This window comes from Sparus aurata, chromosome 2, assembly GCF_900880675.1.
Source record: "Sparus aurata chromosome 2, fSpaAur1.1, whole genome shotgun sequence".
Lineage (NCBI taxonomy): Eukaryota > Metazoa > Chordata > Actinopteri > Spariformes > Sparidae > Sparus > Sparus aurata.
The window spans coordinates 27,975,553-28,001,724 of NC_044188.1; the positions used below are offsets into that span (position 1 = coordinate 27,975,553).

Below are 26,172 nucleotides of genomic sequence, written 5' to 3' on the forward strand. Positions count from 1 at the left end.
GGCTCATAGAGGAAGGAAAAAGTCAACAAGTCCTTCAAGAGCTGTGGAGTATTTGTCCATCCATCTTTGCTCGCTACAACTCCACCGGTGCATTCTTAGAATTAAGCCAACATGTTTGCTTCAATTTCACTCTTTAAACATTTTGATTGGAATAGTTTGGAGTGCTGTTGTGACCAAGGAGCATAGCCTGATCAGTTTGCCAGCTACAGCATTTCGTCAACCAGCTCAGCAGGTCCTCCCAATGCCACCAGCGGTGTCTCTATAGTTGCACAACATTCTCTTCTGGAAGCTGCTCAGCACAAACACGGTGTCATCAACTGGCAACTGAGCAGCTCCACTTCGAGCCCTTGCTCAAGGGTACTTCAGTGGTGGTAACGGGAGACGGGCAAGTACTGCTCGTTCACTGCCCCTGCCCAGGTTTGTACTGCCTGTTTGGGATTTTTTTTAACCGGTGACTTTCTGCTCACTTGCACGTTCCTCTCACCTTTAGGCCACCTGTGGCAACTTTAAATGAGAGTTTTTCCTTATCCTTACACGGTTTCGAGCATTTGCATTTCGACAATCCTTAACAGCACGAATTCAGATGGCTTTCTCTTTGGATAACTTGTGTGTTAAACCATTACATTTGGGGAGATGAACGGTTTTAAGTCAGATAAATGAATTAAGTACGCAGCGAGCAAACAGCAGACCCAGCATCTGTTTAGTTTTGTTTAAAAAGAAATACAATCAAAACTTTGGAGAAATTATTGTGACATTAAAGCATCCATGACACGAGCACAGGCCAATTTCAGATATGTAATCAGACCCCTGCTGGCTGTCGAGATGAGCCAACAGATTAGTCCAACCCAGATAATCAGAACACAATTTCATGTTGTGAAAAGAAAACCGTCTGTTGTGAGGAGAGTTGTCAGGTTTACAGTGACCACGGTCAAATGCTCATACTGAGTTGTGTTACCCTTGTTGATGGATTATTTCAGCATATTCCAACCGTTCATCACACAGAGAGAAAACTTGTTCATCTTCTATCATTTCATTCAGACACTGAAAAGATGTGTGTGTCTTATTTGGAATGATTAAAACAGACACGCTTAAAGACTCGTTCTTTTACAAAGCCAGGCAAACCACCGACTATGCACCGGGGCTGTCATGGGTGGAGGAGCATGTGCGCCAGGGGAGAGGATAGAAACAATAAAGCAAGAGAAGAATGTAGGGTCGCCCTGGGGAGTGGTGCTAAATCGCTAATAACACTGTAAGGAATTTGGTAATTTTCTGGATGAAAAGCGTCATTTAGCTGCAGACAAATCTGCGTAAGACTCCGCAGTAATTAGAATGTGGTGATATGATTATACGCGGGCGTCAGTGTGAGCAACGGCGGGCTTTGAATGCGGCGAGGCGGACGCGCGAAGGCGAAGAACTGCAGCAATAACAACAAGAAAGGGGAAAATGGATGTAAACACATTAGCAGAGTGTTATAAGAGTCCACGCTTATTTGGAAATTTTAATTATCATTCAAAGTGTCGGGTCTGTTATTACTAAATGTTGATTCAGTCAACACCTTATTATTTGCATCTCTGTGATCTATCGAGGCTCACAGTAGGGGAGTTCGGAGCTCAGAAGAAAGTTTCAAGTTGATAAAGTTTGAAGTGAGAGAGGAATTGTGGACTTACATGTGAGCGAAAGCATTCTCACAGTATCAGAAAAGAAGATGCCGTGACCGTACGTCTGTTGAGTTTGCTGCCGCACTAGGAATATAACAGCATTTGTTTTGAAGACTGTGAGGTACAGTAGACCTTGGCTAGAGGGGGAAAAAAAGAGCTAGGAAATGTGCTGAGCAGGAAATCCCAACAAAGATTTGAAGCCGCAAGATGTTCAGAGCTTTGTCTCTGTGCTCTTGGGGAAATCTGCACGTGCGTGGGTGGGTTTGTACTGTATATGTGTTTACAGATCTTAGTCTAAAAGTGAAGGGCTTTAAGGAACGGCTTTTGCTGCTTTTCACGGGGACCTGGCAAGCGAGGGGGAACCGAATCTGCTGTTCTCAGGGTGACTTAGGCCTTTGTGGACTGTCGATCACAAAATGGAGGCGTAGCTCGGAGCAGGCATTTAGCAACTCAATTTGTCAGTCCTCTAAGCCTCGTGTCCGAGGGCCATCTAGCACTCCCTGCCCCTTGTAATAGAAATCAAATTTAGCTTGATAGATCTACAGCTCGCTGAATGCCCGCACAAAGGTTTTTTTTTTCTTTATTTTGTGCCTTCGACTTAGCCTCTCGATATTATGGGATAAGCATGAACTCAGTACAGACTACATGCCATGAAAGAGTAAGCATTACATTCTTTGACAACAAAAGGATTTTGGGAGCTATTGTGTGTGAAGTAACATGAATTGGCATCACCCTTTATACCTAGTCGTTTAGGTTCTCACATCGTCTTAGTGATGCAGCAGTGTCAGTGTCTGTTTTGTGGTTCAAGGTATCTTTACTGTCTCTGTCAGGGATGCTGGTTTATAGCCAGGATCATACAAAAACACATGTGGCAGTGCTAGTAAACGATCTCTGAAATCCGCTCAAAACACACACTTTTTAAAGGTGCAATATGTGCAAATTTTAGATTGAAACATTCAAAATAACTGTTGATTATCAACAGAATGTCAAAGATGTCCATGCATTCTGCTGCAGAGATGTGAACTGAAGTTATCATGCTAACCCACTAGCCCCAGGCCCTAAAACCTCTTTCTCCCAGCGGCCTGAAGCTTCTGTGCAAGCAGTGTCCGGCTAACTGCATGGCTAACTATGCTAAAAAGCTAATAGTAGATACAGCCCGGGTTGTATAGGAAGAATACAGTAAGCAGCAGTTAACAATTACTCTGGTTGTATGATGCCCTTATTAATATCTGATTGTGGATTTCAATGGTACCAGATTCTCATGTGTTCCACCTGTACTAATATCTACTGTTTGGTCAGTAAATGGCAGTGAAACCTGTAGTCTCTTGGTTCACCTTACAGTATCAGTTCAAACTCTGTCAGAAGTAAGTGACCTTGGCACTCCAGAGGGAAAGTAGCAATCCTTCAACTAATTGTTATAAAGGTCCATTAGCTTGGTTTAGCTAATCCCTGAAATATTGGGAGCCACTTTGATGAGGCAACCAAGCCCACCCCTGTGACCTTTGGTATCCATTTTATCTTTATCTATTTGCCCACACTGGAAGGACACATTGGTTCAAATCAGCAAAATACCACCAGGTATTTGTGTTCATGTGTTAAACTGGCATGAGTGAATATATAACAAGAAAAGTCAGTATACAGATCAAGTCTGTTTCATTCAATTAGCCCTAATATCAGGCATGGAAGCTATAGCCACCCACAGAAACCTCCATCCAAACTCAAGAAAGTGGTACTCAGGGCGGTACAAGGCTGAAAGGATTAAAATGGTATTGTTGAATTTGAAAAAGGAACACCAGGAGGTAACAAAAAGCACAAAAGAGCCTGATTTTAGATGTCGTGCTCACCGCATGCTGACTCTTTTATAAAGAATTTTAAAGGCACAAATTGTAAGATGTCAATCAAGCACAGTCGGTCGTCCCACATTGTCCCTGAGAAACAGGATTAATCAGGGACAATCAGAGTAACTGAATGAGTGGACCAGTGGTCGGTAGAGCCTGAAACACGTGTTCTGTAATTGGAGATTTGAGCTGGACGCTGGCTGTGAGAGCATGGCTTACACACTCGCACACACTGGATCTCTCCGGTCAGTGCCCTTGATCAAAGTATGCTCTATAGCTTTAAAGTTTTATATTTGTATGTGACACATATAGATAAAAGAATAAAATAAAAGAATAAAAGATAGAAATAAAGATTCATTTGTTTCTGGCAAATTAAATAGTGTGGCAGTATGGGTATGGGAACAGAACACTTTTTTTTAAGCTGTAATCTAAATTTGTAACCCAATGGCCGAGGGAAACAAACTCGATGAATCAGGTCTTTAGCATCAGTTAGATCAGATGTGGTAATTGCCTTTGAATATAGTGTGGCTACCGCTCTATAACCACGTGCTTAATGGTGTTAATTCCTGGCTTAATGAGCAGTGCAGCCATGTCAGACTGTATGATCAATGCTCTGCTAATCTGTGTCAGAACCTGCAGGTTAGTGGAGTTCATGTTAGCTGGAGGTGCCAGACCGGCGGGTTTTTGATGGAAACAGACCAGTTTGTAATGATTTACCAGAATGAGTTCTTCACAGAGCATGGTTTTGGTACCATCCTGCAACAGAGATTTACCGACAGAATTAAATCCTCTGCTGATGCATTGGTGGTGTTTTGCCTAAGATTGATCTGATCATGATATGGGAGGAGAGAGCTGTTTTCTGAGCATGTTTGTGTGCCTGACCAGCACGAACGCAGCTTATGTCTACTTCCCGTCTCTTGCGGGGCACATCAGCAAAATAACTCGAGTGCTAACTTAAAGAATAAAGCACAGTAAAAGGATGACATGATGCGAGTGGACATTTAATCATGTTCATACCTGCCACCTCATATGCCGCCCGCTCCAGGGTACCTCGCCGTTGATATGTAACAAGCAGCACAGACTAATTGTTACACGGGTTGCACTAAGCACATAATTAGGGGTCAACCCAATGATATATTTGTATTGCACTCCTTAAAGTGTTATGTAAGTGGTTATGAACAGGAATAAAGGTTCAGACAAATGTTTTTCAAGGGACATAAAAACAAAAAAACTACAATAACCTCAGTCGTTCAAAATAAAGTACCAATTTAGAATACAGAGAGCAATGTTTTAAAGTTGCCATGTATACAAAATTCCACAATGCGCTGACTGAGTAATCTTCAGAAAATATTTACATGGCCGCAAAGCATTTTCAGTTACCCACATCTATCTATAGCTGTGATCAGGCAGACTTCTCGCAGCTTCACACGGAATGCCTCCCTCTTCTTCTCGCCATCGCATAGTTGTAATTTACTCCCAGCGCGTTGTTCCCCTTTGCCGCGAGAGTGAGGACAGTGCGGCTCCTTACTCATCAGTGATGTACGGTTGTTGTCCTGTAGCTGTTGCGCATAAGCAAGCTCAGCCCCTCGTGAGAAAGAATACTCTTTTCCATCAAGGTCCTGTTTACCGCTCTCACCCCACACCGCCTTTCATTTACACTGACTGTGTGAACAATACGCGCATAAATGAAATGCCTCGACTGAGTAATGGCTGTAGCTTTTCACAAAACCGCGGCTCGATAACTTCGAACGCGCAGCTGAGTCATAAAAATAAGTCAAGGTCGCGCCCGTGTATCAGACTGTATAGCGGGCATTCTATGTGTGGGGGGGTTGGACTTCTCTAACTTTTTTTGTCTTGATTTAAATGCATTTAGATTTTTTATTTTTTTTTTCAGTTTTGAGTTGGGACTTGTCATTCCCCGGCGTCACCATATATAACATATGAAGCTGCTTCCATTCGACAGCCCCTACACACACACCCTGAAGTTGACATTTACGTACGATGGAAATGATCATAGAATCCACTGCTGCGCACAATTACATTACATTATCCCTCCTGGCATGAGGAGAGCCGGGATTTGTATGTAAGGACACGTGTGCATGCGTGTTCTCGAATGTACAGTATGCATGATGGTGTGGGCGAGCATGAGACCAGGGAGATAAAGAGAGAAGGCGTCAGAGAAGGAGACAGGGACAGAGATAGCCGCGGCGATCCAACAGCTCTCTCATCTTTCTTAATGATACATTTGTGATGATACATTTACCATGATGACACCGCTCATTGTAATTTGAAGTGCCTCGGCCGGTATCAGACTCTTACAAGACAGGATGTGAAATTGGGGTCTCAGAACGGGATGTTTTATTAGCCGCTGGATATTGCCAAGGTGGTTAAAATAGGCTATTTGATTTGCACTGTTCCTTTCATTTACTCTCTTTGATTTGCGATAAGTGACTTTTCCTCGGGAAGAAATCGGTAGTAATTTCACAGTTTGTGCTCTCTTTCTGTTTCTCTCTCTCCCTCTCGCTCTCTCTCTCAAATATGACGGGCCTTATGGACTCCACTCACACACTTCTCAGGGACTCCCACGTGCAGCCTCGAGGCATGATTGCTGCAAACGATGCAAATGAATTGATTCCAATACAAATGAACTCATGATAGTAATCCCATGCTAAGTGGCTGCTGCTTAATTTCATATTGATGAATGAACTGCCTCAGCCTGAGCCCAGAACAATGGTTTCTAATTAGAGCGACACTAATTGCAGACACATTGATTGGCTAGCAGAGCGATCTTGCGGGGTTCCTGTTTGGATCAGTTGAAGAGCTGCTCCTGGAGAAAACACTTTAGCGCCAGTGGTTGGGAGTTTGTAAGATTCTAAACGTAGAATTAAAATCATCTACCGCCTTTAGTCTTTAAAATTCAGGTAATATTAAGGCAACAGGAGGGGTTGTTTTCATTTTTTTTTTTTTTTATTTTTTTCATGAGACTCAATCTATGCTAGCTGTCAGGCTGTGAAGCTACAAAAATCGAGATAATATGTGGTGTGTCGCTGGTTGAATATGAATTAGCTTAATATGCATGCATTATCAAAACAACAACTCCATTGACCCCTGTGAGGCATGTAGAAACTGACAGCAGCAAAGTATAAACCGGTGCCCCCGCTCCTTCACTGTGGTCGCTAAATCATAAAAATGCAGGTAAACAGATTAATTGAATAGATAAAGTTAGAAAATGAAGGTCATACTTCAGAGGCGTAGTAGAGGAGCATGACAAAAAGGAGGAGAAGGAGCGCTATTCGCTAATGAAAAAGGTGCCATCTGCAGTATTTTTACATAAACAACCTGTCGACGTAAAAAAAAAAAAAAAAAATGAAAGAGTGCAATAGTGTAGAGGATGCAGCCTCTTCACGTGTCACTGTGTCTGATTGGTTACGAGATCACCTTGACGGCTTCACGGCACAAACTGAACTGTTTTCACATTTCAGGTTCATAAATGTACTTCAATCCTATTAATCTGACATTTTGAAAATGAGCTTATTTGCCCTTGAATTTATTGTGTGCTTCCACTCTACGACCACTTGGTAAATGGTGTTAATTCCTGGCTTTATGAGCAGTGCGGCCAAGTCAGACTGTATGATTGATGCAAAGACTTTGACGAAAAGATCGAATAAACTCTAAAACCCATTAAATATAGCAGTGAGAAGACAGTTAGCTTAGCATAACGACAGGTACAACAGGGAAACAGCTAACCTGGCAGGGCAACAAATCCTCAGCTATTAAACAGTTGAAGCTAACAGTGCTTTAATTGGTGGTGCCGTGATGCAATGCTTAACATTTTATGAATGCAAAATTAGTGTCAGTGATGATGCAAAATGACATGTTTTGAGATTTTCTTCTGTGTCCATAGTTACAAAGTGAGTGAGTCTCAGTGCAAAGAGGATCTGCTGATGGACGCGATTCCTTACAACTTGCAGCAGTTAATCTTCACTTCAAAGAGAAGAAAAAAGCAACATCCATGGCAACATCACACCTCCTGTTTCCTGCATGATGTGCACCGGGTTAACAAAGGAAAATACATACATACATACAGGGTGATAACAACTTTAGGAGAGCCAAATCCATAAATATTAGCATTTTATGTGAGTTCCCCCTAACCTACAACAAGGGCCCCAATGGCCTGAGAACACTTATTCTTCTCTATCCATTCACACAAGCAAAGAAATCCTTCATATATTCAAGTTGCATACGTTTTTTTTCCCTTTATAAAAATGTCCTAGAACTTGTATAATACGGGACCATTCACATGCAAATAAGGGGCATTTCTGAGTATCAAGAAAATGACAATGCACAGCGTGTAATGTACCCGAAAAAAACAAACAAAAAAAAAACATGGCGGCGGTGAAGCAAAGGTTCGTGTGCCATCACTTTTTTCACAAGCAAGGATGAAATGTGTCAACAAGTTTGCGAGCATTTGCCTTGAGACAGAGGCTAGATGTACAATAGTAAGGTAATACAAGAAGCACCTCCAAACTAAAAAGTGGCTCAATGCATTTGTTATCTTTTACATGTCACATTTGTCAATCACATATTTTTCTGGCTTTGGATTTGATTTTGGATCGTAGCAACACATCTTCAGAGTAAAGGTCACAGTTGATGCATAGCTATAACAGTAACATCTTGTGTGGCATTTACATTTTCCGTCATGTGTGCTGTTTAAACTGTGCTGAACGATGACAGTCTTGCCACGGTTGCTTGTACAGTGCGGCGCGCTTCCTCTCTCCGGGCCGCGCGGCTCAAATCAAATCATTTGGTCTGATCCTGTGGAATGAAATGGAGTTAGAGAAGGTCAGCCCGTGGCGCTGTGTTTCTCACTCCGCTCTAATGTAATAAGAGCACAGTGAGAGAGGCATGGATTAGACTGTAATCCACCTGAATCTCTCCCCCCCCCCGCGCTCTGATTTGTTTGCACCACCCCTCTCTCCGTCTCCGACTCATCTGGTCCCTCGTCTCCGTCCGAAACTCAATCAATCAAGCTCCTTCTCCCTTTCAACCTCAACACGTTATTGGGATTCAGCTACTCTCTTTTCCAACCCAGCTCTCTGTTAGTCATCTGCCCTCTAGATTTATTAACATTGTCAGTCAGTCTTTGGCTGGGAGTACTTTTTTGATCAGTTCCAATGTTTTGATCACTTTCAACCATGGTTCTCCTTACATTTAGCCTAAATGACTCTGACTGGAAATCCCCCCACATTAATCTTGCTGTTTGAGGTGTGATTTCCCAATTTTAGTTCTTTTTTTTTATTGGTAGAAAATGCAGCATAAGGCTGGAACAGACTCTTTAGGTGTCACTAGCTGAACTTCTCCTGCAACCACGTAGGTTCTCCATAAAATCTGGTTTGAACTATCCTGTCTGCTGTAGCACAACAGCCCGATTATCAATAACAATTGATAAATATGAGATATGTTGGAAATGTTTTTCATTAACCAACAGTTTCCACCTCGGCCATAATATATGTTTGATGTAAAATCAGAGTTGGCTGCATTAGGAGTTAAAAGAGCAGATGAAGTAAATGTTAAAGTTACTTGAATTTTAAACGAAATAACACAAACTAATGACTTAACTTTAATTACAAGGCTCCCATCTGTTGCTTTGCAACAACTGGCACCAGTGTTTCACTCAAGTATTTAAATTAAAGAGATGTCAAGATGTGCTGATTGCAGAGCATGGACCTATTTGATGTTGATGGCCTGTCAACACAGAAGTGTTGATTACCTTTGCAGTCGTTTATCACTTTGGTTCAGACTAAAATATGTATATTACGTTGACTGGCACCGGCTTTCATGGTTGTCAGATGATGAATCCTTCTGACTTTGGTGATTTCCTGACTTGACTACGACCGTCATCATCATCTTACATCTTTAATTTGCTCAGCAATTTTATGCACACATATCTGCAAGCTAATGACACTCTCATCAGCCTCAGGTGTACTTTTTTATTTGGTGCTAATTAGCAAATGTCAGCTTTATACCTGAATAATATCAGCGTGTTATCCGCCTCGTTAGCAAAATAACCAAAATGCATCCCTCTTGTTAACCTGCCATCCGTCTCCATCCCCCTCAAGGTCCCTGACTGGCAGAAGGCTGTAACAGGAAAAACAAATACTTTAAATGGCACTGAATGATAATGCATGTTTGAAATTATGAATGAAATGAAATTGCCTACTATACAACAAGGCATATACGGAAGCTGCTATTACAATTAGTTCAGTACTTCTGGCATATTTTTTTTTTTTTCAGACTGATTCGTTATAATTAATCATACATGACTTGCCTTTTGTCATATAAATGTGCTTTGCTGCTAGAAATAGAAGTGTGTAATGCGTATTCCCAGCTAGGAGAGCTCATACCTCCACCACTGTAATGAAACCAAGCCTAATCCAGTGTCAAATAAAACAGGTTTAAATCTACCAGATCATATTGTACTCACTCACAGATACTGTCCTGATTTTTCATCAAGATCCATGCATCACTCCTTGAGAAATGAATGGAAATTGATGAAAGATGGCCACCTTGCAATGTTAAAGTGAGTGAGAGAAAAATCCCGGGTGCCTCACCTTTATCGAGATCCACATCTAAAGTAAATGGGGTCTGTTCTGGGCCGAGACCCATCCTCCATCCAAGTTTGATGGAAATCGGCTGTGTAGTTTTTTCTGTAAAATATAATATGCTGACAAACTTACAACAGACGGACACAAGCAAATAAATAACTCCTTGGCGGAGGTAATAACTTTGTCATTTGAGTAATGGGAAAATCACTCACAAATATAAAGGGGACTGACACAAGTGTCAATGCTGTTGACAGCGGTCGATCCAAATGTGACATAATTATGTCTGAATCCAATATTTGATGTTAACTCAGGACCCCTTGAATATATCACTCCATAAATGTCATTAATCCAACAGAACCATATCAGTCACTGCAGAGCTAGACGACTGAGCAGCTGAGATGTGATTATCAATAAAAGCTGATTTTTATTGTCATTATCATCACTAAATCTTCATCATGGTTCTGACCTTACTTCGCAGAAAACAATGAAAAAGTGTCAATTAACACCTAAAGCTAAATGATTCTGTCTTAAATCGCACTGACCCCCCTGAGGGAGAGACTCTGCCAGCTTTCCACCCCCGACTTCCAGCACTGAATTCCATCTCTCTCCTCTCGTTGTCTGTTGGGGAGCGAAACAGTCAATCCATTCACTTCTTTCTCCTCCTCTAGCCCTCCGCATGCCAAGACAGAGACAGCTGTTATCATGTTCCATCAGTGGTATCAAGGCTGAACACTGTGAGCAGAAAGTAGATTTCATTATTTAAACAGTCCTCGGGGAGGGTCAGGGATGTGATGGTGGCGACGGCAGTGAAACTTATGGTAATAGTGTGTGTGGGTGGGTGTGTGTGCAGACAGAGGCGGAGTGATGCAGAGACATGACGTGCGTCACTGTGAGGCAGTGTGTCATGAAATTATGCAAATGTCAGAAAAGAAAAAAGGGTTTCCTCAGTCAGATCTCTTGGAATTGGAATGTCATTTGTGTTGGGGAGCGTGTACCACCATGTAAACATTTAAAAAAATCAGACATGTATGTATGCTGAATAAGTGTGTAGTGTGTTCCCTTCAATTGAATATTTATTTGTTGTAATAAGGATTCATTGTGGAATTTATTGCGCCCACTGTAGTGAATTTGCCTCGTCCCCTTCAGTAAAACAAAATTGCTTTAGCCTCTGCAGCGACTGTCATCTGATCCAATTTAGAGTGATTAAATAAGCCTACTTGATATTGAGCCTGATCCTGGATGAAAAAAAAAAACTAAAAAAAGAAAAAACAACCCTGGCATTTCACTCAGAATACACCAGGGAATTTGAGCAAGTCCGGACGGGATTTAGCACTAATACCCTCTGGACAGGGCCGGTGGTTTTCTCTGAATATTAGACCTCTCTCAGGACAGCACCAGTTTTACCAGAGGGCAATGTGATGTTTAACTGAGGTGCAGCCGTGATTCTAGTCCCATGTGGATACATTTTATCGGAGAACTACACAGACCCTATGGGAATAAAGATCTCCAGGCATGTCCCCTGTCTGTTTCAGTATGTTATAGGCCCGCTATGTGATGCATAAGTGTATGCTCTGATGTGAGCAACTAGATTTTAGCGATACAATCTGCAGAGAGAAACTCCACAGTGTCCCCTCAAGCTTCTGCATAACTTATTTCCTATGCCTGAAACAGTATTTGAAGTATTTTTTTTTCCCTCACTATCTGAAGTTTGTCCCGAGCAAATTGATCACAAAAAGAACTAGAGTGCAACTTTGTAGAGATCATACCTCTGTCAAGTCGAAACAGTTCCCTTTACTTCAGTTAACACCAGTGCAACATCAAACTCCATAGCCTGTTGATTTGGACATTTTAAACTATCCATGACTGCTCAACCAGAATTTGACTCCACCAAATCTAGGATCCGCATCAAATTGGAGTCGTTCATAGATGCCAGCCACCTAAATACGCTTTTTGTTGTTTTTGTTTGTTTGTTTTTTAAGCAAGGTCCATGAATTCCTCGAGAAATGTACAAAAAAAAGTTGAAAATACGCCCTGGACCCATACTAAATAGTGATTGGACCCGTCCTCCATCCAAATTTCAGGGTCAGCTTGGTGGTTTTTGTGAAACTCTTTTGACAAACCAACTAACAAACAAAACAAAATTTAAAAAAAAGACACAGGTGAAAAAATGACCTCCGTGGTGAAGGACAGGAGTCTACAGTCCCACCAGAAGCTATGCAAGACATTTCAACCAACTGAACACCCTCTACTCTTTTCATCAAGCCAGAGTTTGGTTTGTTCTTTCTGGGCTACAAGGCAACACGGTGGACTCCGTCGAAGAGGACCTGCTCTCCCTGTAGATATACAAACTCATTGAGGTAATGAACACAATGATTCTTAATTTCAGGTGATTATACACTAAAGAAAGAAAAATATTAGAGATATTTTATTCTATTTTTTCCCCCTAAAGCCCCCCAAGTGGACCTTTACGATAAATGCTAACACAGCATGCTAGCAGACACACTGACAATACTAACATGGTGCTGTTTCACCACTCAACATCATTTCATTGGCAGAAGTACACATATCTGCATCTATTATGTGGCGAACCAGTGTTTCCACCAGAGTCATGCTGCTGATGCATGGGTAAAGACACGCCTTCATAGACCGAAAATGTCATAAAAATCAGGAGTCTCAGCTGGCCTCCTTTTGCTCCACTTTCAGAAAGCTGATACTAATAAGATGATACTGCAGGTAGAATTCCATGCCCCCAAAAAACAGGCTACATATTCAAAATGGTGCAACATGGAGTATTGACTAAAAATGGCAGCATAAAGCAAAAATACTTCAGTTGTCAGAGGGAACTACAAAGCATAGCGAAAGCGCCAGTCTATGCACCTATCCAAACAAACAATCCTCAAATTCTACCCGCGTGGAATTCGCGCGTGCGTGTGTGCAACTCCGACTCCTGTCTGTTCAAAACTGCGAGGACGCGCGTCTGTTCCCAGAATGCCTCGCATCGTTGACAAACACACTCCATTACCCCTGTGTACACATCTGAGCTTAAGACAGAGTGACAGGAATGAGAACTCAGAGTAGATGCTCTCACGTGTGAATGTGCATGCCTACCTCCTCCTCTCTCCACAAACACACACCCACACACACACACACACCTGTCACACTCACACAGAACAAATGTGAAACTGATATTCAGTTTCTCCTGACAGGTATGCCTTGTGTTTCACTGATTCCGCGCCGATGCACCACAGCGTTAAACCCCATGTAAGAACACCTCTCGTGGTGAATCCCAGCCTTCCTTCCCTGCGCTTGTATACATGTATCAGCGTGCGTGATTCCCCGTTCGGTACATGAGGAGGGATTATTCTTCTTTACATGAGTTTGGCCTTGTCATGTGTGTGCCGGGTCGAGGCAAACGGCCTCAACGCGCGCCAAGCTCTGGATGTTCCGTGTCACTCCTCGCTGACATGCTGACATTTACCGCGCCGCCGCCGCCTTTGTGCCGCTCTCATCGCCGTGACAGCGGACTTACAGATCGCCGCAAAAATCCCAGAGCAGTATCAATTTGCTCAGCCAGCTCACGGTGAACGGGGGATAAGACACACGCACGCACGCGCAGATTTACAGAGAATTGCAGTGGAGTGTACAAGCAGGGGCGACAGAAACACACACACACACACACACACACACACACACACACACACACACACTACTGGAGTGAGCAAAAGGTCCAACACCCAAATTGGCTGGTGTGATAATACCCTCAGAGGGGAAATGATTGAAAATTACTGAGAGTGACATTTGTGCAGACCGGCTCGTGATTTAAATCCATGTGATTATATTATCTCGTCCAAATGAAAGAAGGATCTCAAGCCTGCATTTATGACAACATGGCTGCCGTGAAGACGCATTGACATGCACGAAGCATCTCTCATTATCTACTTCAATATTGATCAGGCCTCAAAAGAGCGTCCGACGAGCGCGCGGCTAATACTTCATCCACTGTCCATCATCGGCTGTAGGCAGAGAGAATAATGCATTATTAATCTCTCCTTGATGGATGGGCTGCTGTTGTCATAAATAGTATTGGGAGCCCCATGACTAACTCCAATAAATCAGTGTTCAAACTTTTACTATTAATATTAATTTAGGTGTTTTTCTTTTGGGATTATAGGGTGTGTTTCTCTGTTTAGTGCCATACATTTGGCAATATGCTTTTTAAATCAATTTAACCGGGATGAATCTGACGTCAGTTTTAGTACCAATCTTTGACAGTACTTCACGTCACTACATTAATGCTCGCCCACGGTTGCCGGCCATAACGGTATTTTTCATTTACTTTTTGCTTTCGTTTTTTTTTGCCAACTACCTTCGAGAGGCAAACACAGCTTTTATAACACAACCTCGCCTGCCTTCTTCCTAGCTCACAGAGTTGAATAGGTTGAAGGAAAATATCTTCCGGCACTGAAATAGTAGTATTTCTCTGTTGCTTTTTTTGTACTTTATTGATTTTTGCTGAGATATTTACCTTCTCACCATAACACAGTTATAGCTATTGCCAAATTTACATGAGGAGGTTACTCCTACGATCACTTTATATAACGCGTGCACACATTCTTTTGTTTTTTAAATACATTGTACTACGGTTATGTTAATGATTATTTACAAGCTCTGCGGTGCTTATTGCACTGTTTAATTCAAGAGGACATTTCGAAACACGGGTTAATGTCAGGATGCATAATTATGTTTTGATTAAAGAGCAAATTAATGACACCGTTTCAGCTCGAGCACGCCCCCTTCAGTTGCATGAATGCGTTCAAACCTGGACAGACGCTATCTTAATGCAATATCTCGAGGCTCAGACAGGCTTCGGCAGGTGCTCAGGCAGTGGGGAGTGACAGGATGAGGGATGTGAACAGTGAAAGGAAATGTGTAAATTTGTCAAAAGCACTGTAATACCGTTGTACTCTGTAAACTACCATCTTAAAAGGTATAGAGACAGTATTTCTACCACGGTCCACACTGCTGACAGTTGACTGCTGCATTCACTTGTCAGGTTTGGCGGGTTCATATCCTGTGAACACATTTTCTAAATTGTGTTTTCAAGATGAATTATGTTATTATGTTATTTAAAGGGACGCTGTGGAGTTTTTGACCACCAGAGAGACAAAGCAGCGGTGGTCGAGCCAGCTACAAGACTGAATGAAGGGAGAGGGCGCGGCGGTAGCACAAACAAAGCAGTGAATCAGAAAACTGAGCACAAAAGCTAATAAAACAATCATCGCGGGGAAGATGTCCCGGTGCTGGATTTTGTGTGGATTCAGTCAAAGTGTGCGCACCCTGTCCGCCAACAGATCTGCAGCTGTCAGTCACAGAGGAGAGGAGGCACATAAGGGGTTTATTTGCGGCGACGTTTATCATGCAAAAATCAATGTCACATCACGTGGGAAAAACATTTTGCTTGGAAGAGCTTGGGAAAAAAAATAGGATTTGGTCTCTTAAACATTCACATTTTGGCTAAATTAACGTGGGGGGATGTTAACACATAAGGGACACTACTGGGAAGCTACAGGACGATACGAAAACCTCAAAAACACAAACAAGATAATGGGTCGGCACTTGAGATGGTATTCAAAAAAGCTGAGCACACACTAATCCACAACCCACTGACACATATGCACGCTCTGTATGAGGATAAAAGACTGCTTGATCCTGCAGCCGATATTCTGCTATTCCACTGACTGACGTTCAGCAGCTGTAACATGCAAAGAAAACACAGCAATGCACCAACAAAAGCATGGAAGAAAACGGCTGCTGGCAAACGAGTAAGTACGTAAAAGTATGTGAAAGATGCAGGACTCGAACTTTTCAGACTTAAAGAAATGTTTTGCTGGTGGGGAAATGCGTTAAACATGTTTCTTTCTCAAGATACACACAATGTGTTGGTGAGGAACAACTAAAAGTATGACTTGTCTTTGTTTGTTGTAAATATCAGTTGGAAAATAGACAACCAACATAATTAATGAATACAGTTTTTGAATATATTACATAATTGTTATATATACATTGCAGCGATTATGTCCTTAAATGGGCAATTAGCACTTGACTTTATCTCACTGAGTGATTTTATCTCCGTCTGTAGTGGCACTGAGGTGCACAGGCCCTATGGCTCAGCTACAGCCACGGCCCTCTCCAGAACAGCTGACAGCTTCTATTCTGCAGTTAATGTGGCGTACTGAGGAGCTGCAGTAAAGATAATGTAAGGGTTGTAAAAAGTGCTGCCGCTAATTAGCTCGCTGGCAGAGATGCGCCAGGTGAGCGGAGCTGGTTGGAGATGGAGGACAGACAGGCAGAACGATGAAGGAGATTTTAAAAGTGGAGGGAAGAGTAATGAGCTGCGGGCAGGTTGAAAAGACTCTGAAGGTTAAAAGTGTCGTCTGGCCCTTTGTCAAGGTATCAGAAGACTGGAGAAAAGAAAAAAAAAATTCATCTACAGCACAAATATTGATCAGCTCTGATACAGTGTGTTTAATGATGTCCTTATAATGCTCCATCACGCTGGCAAGAGTCTGTCTCTGTGGTGAAGGCCTGTCTCGCTTAAAAAAATGTTATGGAGGAACTGTGAGTGGTTAATGGAAATGCATTATTGAAAGTAGGATCCATACGTCTGCCTGCTTTCAATTATCCTGCGCTACCTTTGGGACATATATGTGTGTTTTTTTTTTAATCTATTTTCATTCAAAGTTGCTTTCATCTTTTGACATACACTGAAACAATTTCATCTAAGCTTCATTTCACATCCACCCGACCCATGTGTTCCACCTCACTCACAAAAGGAGATCAGTGTGTTAAATGTATACAGATTTTCAAGACTGGAGAGAGAATATAAAGTGAGAACGTAGTTTGAATGTTCATGCCTGACCTCCAGTGCCATTGAACTTTCACTACTCTACAGTATAAACTGTAACACTCGATAAGTCATTTTCAATGGAAATAGACACTCTACCACCCATCCACAGCCCCGCACTGTGTTTCCCTTTAGTATTACTGTTGCCGTTAGCAACATGGCTATGGCTGGCAGCAAGGGTAATGTCCAAAATTGAACAAGAAACCCCAATCTCATTGCAGTAAAGGGAAACAGCTGGTTTTATTAATAATTAAGAACCTTCTCTTACTTACTGATCTAGTAGATAGAATCGTCTGAAGTCCTGGTGGTAAGGGGAAACAACGAGGGAACGGACTTTGACACAACACTGGCGGTCTCCATTGAGTGAATGCCATCAGTTCGCTCTTGTTTTAGTGAAGTGTCTATCCCTCTGCTTATTTGTCTCCTTCACCTCCTCCATTAGCTGGGTTCTTCTTTCTTTTACAGTGTACAGTGTTGCCACAGTTATTCCAGCTGTTACACCGTTACCTGTTGATATTAACTGGGTAAAACAATGCCTTTTCCTGTTTTGGTCAAAGAATGGCATTTTCTGACAAAAAAAAAATCAACCTTGTTGCAGACCAAATGGCAAAGGGTCTGCCACAATGGTTACAGGGAAAAAAAATGATGTTTTTTCTACAGCCCACAGGCAATCACTGTTTACTTCAGAATGATACAAAAGTTGTTTATTGCTAGTTTAAGCTAACTAGCTTCTTGCATTGACCCTGAACGAGTGGGCATGAGATGTAAATCATGAGGTTTGTAACTATTAGATATCAGTGTCACAGTGCCAGGTCAGTGGCCTTCCACCTGGAGCTAAAACACAGTCGCTACCCTTCTAGCATGACTTCTGGCAGCGACCCCTCTAGTGCAGTAGTATTCATAGCAAGAGAAGACTAAGTCATGGGGTGAATGGGGCGGTAGAACATGTCATACATAGGATTCTCCCCAGGAGGCTGCTGTTCAAGTCACATTTGTGACAGAGTGGCTGATTAAGTTAGGTAAATAATGTAATGGAAATAATACAAGTTATATGGTAGAAGTTATGTAAGGAAGCATAGTTATTTTGTCCCAAAGCATGATCTTTTCCTGTTTTTTGTGCCTAAACCTAACCAAACAGTTTCACAGCCCTAACCCAGTCCAAAATGTGTTATAAATCTAATCATATTGTGAAATGTAAATCTTGGTCAGCAGGCTTTATTTTTAAAGTCTAACCAGACGTTGCACATGAATTATTGCTAACTAGACCGTGGAGCCCTACTCCGGCAAAACCTATGCTACAGGGATAAGAAGAGCCACATATTAGAAGCGTTGGGCCACTGACCAAGCTGCCGTTTTTGACCAGATTGGACTGAGACCATGTTGAATGTAATGATGCACATGGTACGCTGCATATACAGTAAGTGAATAGACAAACTGAAAATAGCCCATTAGGCTCACTTTGCTGTTAGTAATAATAGCTTCTTATCCTGGCTTCACAAAAGCATATCGACCTACAGTAATGCAAAAAAAAAAAAAGTCGATATGTGGCGTTATCTTGCTTTTTTTGATTGCAGGTAATCATTCATTCATTCCAGTTATCAGATGTTTTAAATATTTAAAATGCTTTGGTTAATTAACCCATTATTCAGCCCATCGGTCCACTACCTATATATATATATATATATATATATATATATATATATATATATATTTATACCATGGTCTGGGGGAATACTCAATTCTGATTGGCTGCAGGGTGTCCATTAACCCCTGATATATGGACACCTACTAAGTAGTTCCAGTCAAATTGACTGTTCACCGCAGTAAATCAATGCGCTAGCTGGTGTATCAAATCTGAATATTTTATTTCCAGCACTGAGTGCAGTCCGTCAGTCCTTCAGTGTCTTATCCTCTGAACACCACAGGGTGGCGACTGTAACACACAAGCTGCAGAAAGTTCACTTCCCCTCTAAATTTACTGATACGCGAATAATCTCACGTCCCGTTCGCTGTTCAGCTCTCTACTTCAGGCTGCGGCCACAGTAACGTTACACACGGCCGGTCATTTGTTCGTGAAAATCTTGCTATTGATTTGGGGACAATGACATGACTGGATAGTTAGCTAATCGTATTAGCTAGCATACTGTCAAATTATATTTACTGTCTGTCAAATGTATGCAATATTATTGACTTTGAATCTTGCTAGCATAACGTTAGCTTTCTGGCTCATGGCTGAGCGGACTAGAATATCTCCCGTTGCCAAGTCGTATCTATGGTCCATCCTATTTGCTGGAGGAGTGAACAACGTCTCCGTTGCATAAGAACCTTACGGGAGAGTAATGATTGTTCCAGGTATTAGTCAAACCCTCAGGCGTAACCAGGGAAACTAAGTTATGGCTTGTGAAAAACTTTATATTTTGATTGTAAAACGCATGAGAATGTAGATTAATGGTCCGAATTTCTTTTCTTTGGCAAGTGACCATGGTATAAGCGGGACGATGCGAAGGCCTAAGAACCGTCCTCCGCTGCGCGTCGGACAGTTGCCTCCGCGCAGTCCATTAACTTCTGTTTATGGACACCTCGTCGGGCATTATCCCTTACATATAGGTCATATTCCATGCTGATTTGAAATAATGTTACTGTACATTACAGAAATAAAACTAGTCCAATGAGCCACCCAGTGTAGTGAGGACGTAATGGCCTACTCAATGCTGAAAGCTGGAAATTTCCCTCTTTGATAGGTGATTATTACACAAAGAACCAGATGTGATCATACTGTGAATGTCGAGTAACTGTAAATTCTAGTTCATAGAAAAGTAACTCCGTTCACACACTCTTTAGGATAGAGCATGGCGGTAAATACGAGCAGCAGGAGAGAAACTGCTGCCAGATCCACTTGGATGATTAGTAATTCTGTCAGTGCTACATTAGTCAACATTATGGTATATAGAGACTAACCTCAATATTTAAATTATTCATTCAGACAAATTGTATCCGTGTGGCTGGAATAGATATTTTGCATGCAAGCTAAGCACTTTTTTCAAGGCCCTGGTCCCCCGGCAATGGTAATGAACCTTCCTTTAAAGTGGAGCAGCAGCATGTGAGGGGACCCAGTGGAAAATGTGACCCCTGATCTATCAAGAGAAAGTGTTTTTAATCACAAATCAGTTAAAAGCTGTAAGGGAAAAGGCCCTCTTTATGTTGCCGAGTTTAATCACTTTTCACTCACAGTGACTGTGCTTTGAATAGCGGGAGAGTATAGTCTGACTTCCATGTCCCACGGGCCTTCATTGAGCGATCCAGATAGGTTCCACTGCCAAAGATCAGAAGAAAGAAAGCAGACAGGAAAGAGAGCGATAGATGACTAATTTGGGAGCGAGGTGGAAACAAGAGAACACAGCGAGCTTTGACGTATGTAGATCAGTGTAAAACGGCAGCCCTAAAAAGTCTTCATTGCGATTCTATGCTACATCCAAAATGCATTAGAAGAGGTTTGGGAACCTGTTTTCACAAAATGATGCAGTTACTGGTGACAGATGTGTCTCAACTTCTACTGTGGAGCTTTTTTTTTTTTTTTTTTTTCCGAAGACTAAGTCTGTTTTGATGGTCCACTTTTAAATATGTGGTTCTAGGACGGATAGCAGCATATCAAACTGGACCACTGACATCCTGAAATACACCTGGGAGCAATCCAAACTCACCTTGTAATGACCTGGTTTTCAAAGGCCTTTAGGTAAGGCCATCCTATCAGCATTTCATTAAGTTGAAAGGAAATGTATTTGGAGACTGCGTTTTTAACATTTGTAAACCTGAAACCACTGGATAATTTGGGGGGACCACGAGACAATTTCGGGCTGTGTTTTGTGTCCACCATAGCAGCTATATGCTTAAACCTCACCAGATCATAAGCACAGTGTTGTCACAACATGAAATAGAAAATCAAACCTAAATAAATGTAAAGGTGCAACATAAAGAAATCTGAAATTTGCTGAAAAATCTGAAACATGCCAAGCCATCGACTGCAGTTCAAGACTGTGTTTTCAATATGTGCTAGTGTGAAACCACTGGATATTTTTGAGGAGACCCTCAAGTCAATTTCCAGCCTTGTTTGTGGTGACAATACCAGAAACTTTAACCAGAAGTCTGGACATCTCCAGCCTCAAAAAACATGAATTTGAAGCCAAAACATGATCTTCTATCCGTCTAATCAGACCTAAAGAAACCTAAAATTGTAACATAAAGAAACGTTAGACAGAGATTACATTGCCAAAATGTATTCTGCTGGCTGGGTTGAAAATGTAAAAGTAAGCATCACATAGGTATGTGATCATTGAGACATTGAGCTCATAAATACTCTCATCCAGCTACCTACGATGGATGTGTCCTTTTTTTTTTAGCATACCTGGTTAAATAAGGGAGAGAAATATGACTTCTTAACACGATACATTGCAGCATATCTCCAGCAAGGTCAGGAGGAGAAAGAGGTATGAAGGGCAAATGAAGGAATGGAGAAACGCAGCGCCGTGGACAAATGGCATGGATGACAGTCACTTAATAAGAAGCTGAATTTGAGAAATGACGGCGGGCGAACGACAGGAATAAATGAGAGAGCGAACGAGAGGAATAAATGATAGCAGGGATAGAGCTGTTCTCCCGCTCATACTGGCCAGCCAATCACCGAGTGTGTTGGGCAAGTGCAGGTTTTCAGGGGTGGAAGGCAGCAATGACAAGACAAACCGGAGAATAGAGAGCGCAGACACACGCAGACACACACACACACATACATACACACATACACACATATATATACCCCTACATTTTTACTCAGAAGAGGAGACAGGTGTAGCAACAGCGAGAGGCCAAATCAGCCGAGCTGTTATCAATGTTTCCACCTTGATCACTCCCTCCTTCTCTCTCTTTACAGCACACACTCTCTCTCTCACACACACACACGCACACACACACACCCACACACACACACACACACAGAGCAGTGGAAAAACAAGTGTAGATGGAGAGAAATGGAGTCTATGGGGCATTTTTTGTGCTGTGTATTGCTTCTCCTGTAATCTCTTACCTTTTCGTTCTCACCTGCTCCAACGCTTTCCACCCACACACACACATTTTTGGCAGAGGCTGCCCTACCTTCACACTCCTAGGTCCCTGGCCCAATTTGAACAGTATCAGTGAGCGATGGTGGCCCACTGGTGCCAGAAGACCTGGGTGGAAAAAGTCAAGTCATTTTTCACAACTTGCCGTAAAGCAAACTTCTCTCCAATGAGAGTTTGGAAAAAAATTCTCCTCGAAGCATTTTTTATTCTGTGTTTGGAGAAACAAAAATGTCTTTGACTTTAACTGAAATGCGCTGGGGAAAGCATCCGGAGATTTGACTAGATGACAACACATGCTGAGAACTCAATTTACGATTAACCTCAAATGTCAGTGTGGGCCTGGACTCTGATTTGAAGAAGATCTTTAAATGGCTTGGCTTGTTGCCAATGTAATTTGACAACAAGAGCATATAAAAGGGTGCACAGTAGAGTTCACACATAATGATCATTCTGAACAAGTCTGAGAAAATAGCCATGATGACATCATCATCTTTTGATTGGGCTCAAAGGTTCCTTGATAAAAAACTTTGGGTGTGAAGTTTGAATGATATTCTAGTTAAAACGCCAAAATTAAATCGGTTACAATAACAACCACTTGGTTTAGGTTCATGAACAATCATGGTCATGGTTTAAAACAAACCAACATTGGCTGGTGGTAGGAAATGGGCCCCCTGTTCTGTTAACACATCCATGTTAGCAACTAAGACTACTCAAAGACCACAGCTGAATCTGTTTGATTCCACTGTAGCTGACAAAGAGCCAATTTGGCTGTTAAAGAAGGCGTTGACATTGTGAGTGTTTGTGAGGCAGAAATCATCTCTCTACTGTGGCTGCCATCAGGATATGTCATCCATCACATCTGTCTTTCTGTTTCAACTCGCTGCCATGAATGCAAAGTCTTCTCCGTCTGATGTTCTGTCAGGAATGAGAAGCAGAATAATCTTCCGTGAGACCTCTTAGGGGACGTCACACAGACAACAGAACGATATTTTCTCTGCGGCTATTCTCAGACATACTGTACACTCCCTGTCTCACTATATTCTCTCACTCCTCCCTGCTCCCTATATCCGTCCTCCCCCCTGAAGGTAAACACTGCCAGCAGCGGCAGTCGAAGTGTCACCTGAGGCCACCGTCTTCCACGATCGCAGCAGCCACTCCACAGCGAGCTCATCCATCCCACACTCTCTCTGCGCCATCAGCCTAATGCACTCATTACCACAGCCTCCACTATAAAGGATAGGTTCCTGTCTCATAGACACTGTGGCTGCATGAGCTCTTAAACAGGGTGATGTAACTGATAGCAATTTGCATATAAAATAGACCAGTGCCATGGGTGTTGTGTTGAGGCAGCATCAATTTTGTGATCTTGTTTTCTTTTTTAAACCACCTAATATAATAGAGCAAAAACAGGATTAGCAGACATTATGCGCTTCGGTCAGCGGAGACACGCATAACGCACGCATAAATGGTTGTATAACGGTCATATATTTAGTATTTGTAAAGTATTCTCTGCGAACGCTATTTTCTGTGGCACTCACACAAATCAAAACACAACTCAGCATCCTTCTTCGCCTCTGGTTTCAGCTCTGAATGCAAAAAATCAAAGCCTGATGCCTTTGCGTTGGCCTTGGTCCAGGCTTTGTTGAATCGCGAGCAGAGAGGAGCCGGCTGAGTGGAGCCATATCCATTGTGTGGTTGGAGCCGAGCCTGCAGCACTCAGTGGTGATGATGGTGAACAGCTGGGCTCGGCTGCTGGAGCCGCCGGCATGCGATGAGATGATCGATGGCTTAATGGCAGGATTTTAGCCCGTGTTTGGGCAGTGTGGCACTACACAATGTGGAGCAGGGATAATTATTTCATCTCAGAGATCTGGATCTGAGACTTTTGTAATTTGTAGTGGGCCCTGTGGAGGGCAGTGGGCGATGCCTCGTGGTAAGAATAGAGTGCATAATATTACGTGGAGCGTTTAGGGGTCTTTTTGAAATGAATGGATTTATCATGCCTACTAATCCTTGGACTGGCCATTCTCTGCATGAGGTCTTTTTCATGCTGTGAGCAAAAACATTTGATACCATCTGATTGAGTCTTCATCTTCAACTGAAGAGATTCACTTGCCCCCATTGTCTTCAGCATAAAAGGTTGTATCTCAAAGGGGATTAAAAATGTGGTGCCCAGATTAATAGCTTCTGTTGTTTTGCCGTACGACCAGACTCCGCGGCTTCCTTCCTCAGGCTTTGAGACCCGTCAATCATCCTCAGCACTTTGCAATAATTTGAAATATTTTTTTATTTTATTTTAAGAATTGTAAGACCTGGATTAATTGACATCTGACCAGGTGGCATTAAGAATAACTGTAATAACAACACAGATGTCTTCTTCACTGTTCTCGCTGATCATCTCTTGTCATCACTGGTTGGGCCAACCTGCTCAGGTCTGCCCCCTTCTCTTCTCGTTCATCCCATTCATTTGGGTTTATAGAAACCAGCCAAAACCATTAAGGGAAGAGGGTCACTCGTTGTCCATCACAGTCTCAATCTCAACTCGAGCTTAAACCAAACCAAACCTTAACCAAAGTGTGGTCGCACCACAGACTGATTTATTGATATTAACAGTGCAACAATAAAGGCTTAGCAAAGGTTCAACAATGACATAGGTACATTAGTTACACTCATATACACTCAAAAATGATCCTAGCATTCTGTAAACTGTTGACAAGTTTCTTATAAGAGTTTATAAATGTTTTATAATCCAACATCTATAATCCAACAAAAGTGTTGCATATGATGCTACCAGTTGTTAATGGTAGCATCGTAAACACTATTGTTCTCATTAACACATGATAATGTTAATAAGCATCTGGTAAAAACATATAAGGGCCCGTATTACTTATCAACTAATGTGTGTTAAAAAAAAACATCAATATGAAGCAATAACCAAAGTATATTTCACAGGCTTCTCATAATCAATAATATGAGCATCATTAGAGTATATAGCTACATAAGTAGCTATGACATTCATGAAGTCGTAAAGCCCCATTAAAAAAACTCTACATGATATCGGGTTGAACAAATAAAGATGACTGGATGTGCTTTAATTACTGTTCTAAACAGTGGCGCCAGATCTTTTTTCATTTCTCTTTCAACCGAAGGGATGTGGACTAGGTTGTATTTTTCTTCAAAAGAAAAAGCCTCTCAATCAAATACATCAATACACAAAATCTGTATATCCTGCTGTGCGGCTGCTGTTATATTTGTTCTGCTCTGTTGACCTAAGATCTAATGAAGCCTGTCCATGGTCAAAGAGAGTGTCAGTGAGGCACTGGTCTTTCTTTCATCGTGCAGCTCAGCTGGCGGAAAGCGTCCTCAGGGGCATTAATGGGGGTCATAAACTCTGATACGGATATTTAAACACATTGAACTCTAACTGGCCTTGCTCAGACAAGGACACATGCTCTCCCCTGAGGCCATTTCCATGAACAGAATTGGAAAATAGAAACTATTGATTCCTCGCTGCGTTTTATACAATTGCTTTGATCGTGTTTTATTAATGTTTAACAGCTATTGTCCCCTCTTGGTTTATTCCTTTCCCTGATCTTATTTGGAAGCCAAAACAAAGAAATTGTCATATTTTTAGTTTGGTTCTGTGTGTGACAAAGAGGAAAGAGTTGCTTGTATTTTTGGAGGGCTCAGGGAGAGAGTTATCAGGATCAGACTGAAAGTATAATTGTACTAAATCTAAATGTAATCCGGCAACAATGTGCAAAATAATGAAGGGAAAAATAAGTAATCCAGGATTAGATTTACTGTAAATGGCCTAAATCCAGTCGTTGTGCACGGTGGACTTTTCAGTGGTGACAGACAACAACAATGTGGCCTTATAGTATTAGAAATTACATAGAAATATCTGACAGAGGGCTGTAAAGACTCCACAAAGAAGGCTATAAATAGTGAGAATAAGCTGTGACTGTGCTCAAATGTGAAAGTAATTCAATACCAGACGTCCTTGTGTTGCGTTATGTAATTTCCTCACAAAGAACCTTTTATGGACACAGTTTC

General features: G+C 41.9%; 1 protein-coding gene across 1 annotated transcript in view; it reads left to right on the plus strand.

Moving 5' to 3' along the window:
* The window catches only part of LOC115567333 (calsyntenin-2), a 267,669-nt gene that overhangs the window by 120,799 nt on the left and 120,698 nt on the right, over positions 1 to 26,172 (plus strand). The window lies entirely within an intron of this gene.